The 4,689-nt window shown below is 41.8% G+C and overlaps 1 pseudogene; it reads right to left on the bottom strand.

The window, feature by feature from the left end:
• Positions 1-792: 792 nt before the first annotated feature.
• Positions 793-1,727, bottom strand: LOC105522561 (annotated as a pseudogene).
• Between the last annotated feature and the right edge of the window lie 2,962 nt (positions 1,728-4,689).

Consider the following 4,689-nt stretch of genomic DNA (forward strand, 5'->3'; position numbering starts at 1 on the left):
AGGTAAAATGACAAAACTGGTCTTTGATGTCCCACAGTATCTGATACACTGTTTTCCCTCACGCTTCATTCCAGGTCACTTGCTGTGGTGTTCCTGCTCTTCCTTTTCACTTTCTTGAGAAGCAATTACTCAGTCTTTTCCATCTTATTAAACTCTTCTTACATTTCTGTGTCCAGTTAATTTCAGGATATTTTTAATTAATCGGTTTTACATTGCATACTCACATAAGCTTTCCATTGTCTCCAAGTTATTAGAGGCCCATTTAAAAAAGAGAAAATAGTTTTTATCCTCTAAACTTCTTCACGAAAATGTTTAATAAATGAAAGTTATACCAGCACTTTGGGAGACTGAGGCAGGTGGATCACCTGAGGTCAGGAGTTCGTGACCAGCCTGGCCAACATGGTGAAACCCCATCTGTACTAAAAATACAAAAAATTAGCCGGGTGTGGCGGCAGGTGCTTGTAATCCCAGCTACTTGGGAGGCTGAGGTAGCAGAATTGCTTGAACCTGGGAGATGGAGGTTGCAGTGAATCGAGATGGCGCCACTGCACTCCAGCCTGGGTGACAAGAGTGAAACAATCTCATAAAAAAAAAATTAATAAAATCATTTTCAAAACATTTAGTCTACACCTGCCATTCTCACCCCATGACAATCCTACAAAGGCAGAGGCTCTGTTTCCGGATCACACTCTCTGTCATGTGACTGCTCACAGTGGTGCTTCAACCTTGGCACAGGGAGAGTAAATGACTGCACAGTGTAGAAACAATCAAGACAGCCCACATAAACTAGAGCTATCCGACTAGCTTAGGAGATTGTGTAGTCCTTCCACAGCAGGCAGAGCTGAACCTGAATGCCCTGGGCATTGCCCATGAGGACAAAGGGGCTGACTGTGGGGGAACAGGCAGCGGTCAGTGCAGACGTGTTCACCAGCTACCAGCTGGGGTTAGGGTACTTAGCCAAAAATGGTGTGAAGGCAGAGGAGAGGGGACAGAATGATGCAAAGGTGCTCACTAGAACAAGGATACTTTGGGTCACTCTGAACTCAGGGGAGGACCTGGTGGGGAGGTTAGTCCTGTGAAGGTGTTGAACCCACTGCCTGTGCCTGTGCAGAATAAAGACCATGGAGCTGCTGGCCCAGGTGGTGAGGCCCAAACACAAAACATTGTAGGATCATGACAACATTATATGTAGTAATCTTGTAATTCTGTTACTACCTACTGTACAACAATATCCCAAATCTCTTTTCCATGTGTTATTTTTGTTACTCCACTTGTCAGTCATACTCCTAAGAAAAACGGTATTTACCAGCATGTTCAGCGCCCAGCACAGGAGGGTGAAGGCCCCAGTGTATCTGGGAGCTTGTAGTTTCAGCTCTGCCCACCTGGACTTTGTGGGGCCGATCGTGATGGCCTGGAAGATACTCAGGAGGCAGGTGGTGCCCATGCACACACCCCTGCCCACTCGGTGAAAACAAAACAAATTTGCACCCAGTGTCACTGAGGAAATGTTTCAGCCCCAAAGTGGCCATTGCTTGTGGGACTCCTTTAGAGAGAATGACCAACGAGTTGGCTATAGTCAGGTGCTGGAGAATCAGATCTGTGGACTTTAACATGCATCTGGTGAAATAAAGGAAACTATAATGATAAAGAAGAAAGCAATTGCCCAGGAATCCTACTGTGGCCTGAGATAATAAGATCACTCCTATTGTCATATCCCTGGCGGCCATTTGCCATTTTTCAATGACTTATCATCCTATTCAGAGTGAGAAGATCCTGTGTGAAAACAGGAGGCCTGTTGTACCATGGCAACTGAAATCCACTCTTTTGGACCATAGTTTTCAAACCATTAATTGTTCTTTTTCTGAGAGTTTTGCTATAAAAATATATATATGTATATAGATACACATTCCTAGCATAAGAGTGTTAATAACAGTGTTTTATGTATAACTGTTACAACAATTCTCTGAAGTGCTTTATTGTTCCCATTTGATGGGTGAGGCAATCTCGGGCACAGGAAAGCTGAATGACACTCCCAAAGTCACTTCCTTGTAAGAGGCAGTGTCAGAAGTTGCTAGTGTACTATGCTGGCTTAGCAGCAGACATATTTATTTATTTATTTATTCTGAGATGGAGTAGAGTGCAGTGGCACCATCTCGGCTCACTGCAACCTCTGCTTCCCAGGTTCAAGTGATTCTCCCACCTTAGCCTCCTGAGTAGCTGGGATTACAGGTGCCCGCCACCACACCTGGCTAATTTGTGTATGTTTAATAGACACAGGGTTTCACCATGTTGGCCAGGCTGGTCACAAACTCCCGACCTCAGGTGATCTGCCCCTCCACGGCCTCCCAAAGTGCTGGGATTATAGGCATGAGCCACTGCGCCCAGCCCAGATATATTTATTTTTTAAAACAATCCACATACTTAAAAAAATATTTTGTATCTTATGAGTCTTTTAAAGAATGGTTGTGAGTCTTGTTTTTCTTTTCAATTGTGATTGAAAACAACATTGCTTGTTTTCTAGGCAAACATTACAGTGATTAGAGATCTAAGTAAAATATAGATGGGCTGATTTTAGTATAACCTTAGAAGAACAATTATAGAAACCAGATGGAATTTATTGAATGCACAAATGGAATTAAAAGAGGAGATTCTTTCTATCTTAACCAAGAAAGAGCACACAATAGAATAAGCGTGCGCTAAGCAAGGGAGCAGGAAAACGAGTGGGAGGGAAAACATTGCAGAGGAGAAACTAAATTACCATGAGTGTAGAAAGAAAATGAGTATTTATGAATGCAAAAATATCAAATATAGTATTTCAGTGTCAGACTGGTTTACTATATTAAAACACAAGTCTATTATGCAAAAGAAAAACTAGAGGTAAAGATTGTACATTGACTCAAAATAGTACTAAGATGAGCACTGAGCCTGGGAATGGCATGAAAACATTTTTAAACCAGAGGAAAGATGACAAAATAATGCAATTCTGAAAACTGCTAAAGAGTGTAACTTTTTTTTCTAACACAAAAACCTAAGATCAGTTACCTTTCTTTGCTGACTTCATGAAGGAAAACAATCTCACCATAATAAAGAGACAACAGATTTTTTTTTCTGTCACGACACAAGTTATGGTCTCCATTTGGTATATTCTATGCAGAGAGTTGGTGAAAACACTATATTTACTATTTCTGAACAGAATAAAGTAATTCAATCAGCTACATCTTATACATGATCACAGGCATGGAGGTGTTATGGAAACAAGTCTACAAATCTTAGAAATGTTCATGTAGATAAGACAGAGCAGCTGGCAAAATAATTTCCAAATTATATTAGAGAACTTAAAAATAGGCTGGGTGTGATGACTCATGCCTGTAACCCCAACAATTTTGGAGGCTGAGGCAAGAGGATTGCTTGAGGTCAGGAGACCAGCCTGAGCAACATAGGGAGAGCCTGTCTTTACAAAATTTTTTTAAAAATTTGCTGAGTGTGGTGGCACATGCCTGTGGTCCCAGCTACTCAGAAGGCTGAGGTGGGAGATCATCTGAGTCAAGGCTGCAGTGAACCACAATTGTACTCTGACCTGAGCAACAGAAAGAGACCCTGTCTCAAACAAACAAAAAAGATTTCACGACTTTATTGAAACCAACAATGATGAACAGTGAGGATTACATTAAATGAGAAGCAGTTAGGGGCTGGTTTATGGTCTTGACCTCCATTCCTTCTCCATGAGTCCAGCCCATGACTCACTGATTATTTCCCTTTCCCTGCATTGCATTAGCACCGACTTAGTTTCTAGCCCAGAAGAATACTGTTTCCCAGACAAAAGTCCTTGCTCCATTTCCCAGTACACTTCCTTCTGGTGCAGGCTATGCCTTCTAGACTGAAATAGAAAATACTCACCTGATTTTTCCCTAGCTACTAGGACAATGGGTGCAGGGTTATGCTCAGGACAGCCAGCAGATGAGTGTGTGGAGGGAGGCAGCCAGCTCTCATATCTATGTGTCCTGTGACCTCACCATTTCTCAGCACTTCAATGAGCATTTCACCTGTGGCAACAATGACAGTGCACACTTGGGGAGCTAAAGATATTTTAAAGAAACTTTGTCCCAGTTACCAATGACCAGAAACAAGTACAATTTTCTAGTGGGCATCTCCAGAGAGATAAGAGTGTTTGGCAGAGGCTCTTGCTTTCCACAATTCCTGGAGGCAGCAGGAAGGGGCACCCAAAGAGGGAGCAGGAATGGCTGAGTTCAGACTGAGGGGCTGGCAGCAGAGCACACGTGTCTTACCGGAGTCTGTGCTTTCCTGAGATGGTCCGCTATGGAAAACCCAATTTTCTGTTAATCCTCAGATTCCTGAGCCAAACTATTATTTGATTATGAACAGAGAAATGGGATCATGCCAAGAACTTGAGAAGGATGTGTCAGCAGGTTACAGTGCAGACAGCAACTTGAAGTCCAATACTGATAGGAAAAACAAATGGAAACAAATTTGGGCAATTCAATTTAAATTATGCAAATGTAGATGTTATATATTCTATAAGTATATATTTTATCAACATTTACCCAAGACAGATAGAAGTTCTAAATTGTACAATATTTATAAAAGAAACAAACGTTTATCAGAGTCCCTCACATATGCAAAAGCACCAAGTTCATATGATCCAGAGAGAAATTCTACTAATGAACTAAT

This window comes from Colobus angolensis, unplaced genomic scaffold (genome assembly GCF_000951035.1).
Source record: "Colobus angolensis palliatus isolate OR3802 unplaced genomic scaffold, Cang.pa_1.0 Scaffold433, whole genome shotgun sequence".
In the NCBI taxonomy this organism is placed as follows: Eukaryota; Metazoa; Chordata; class Mammalia; order Primates; family Cercopithecidae; genus Colobus; species Colobus angolensis.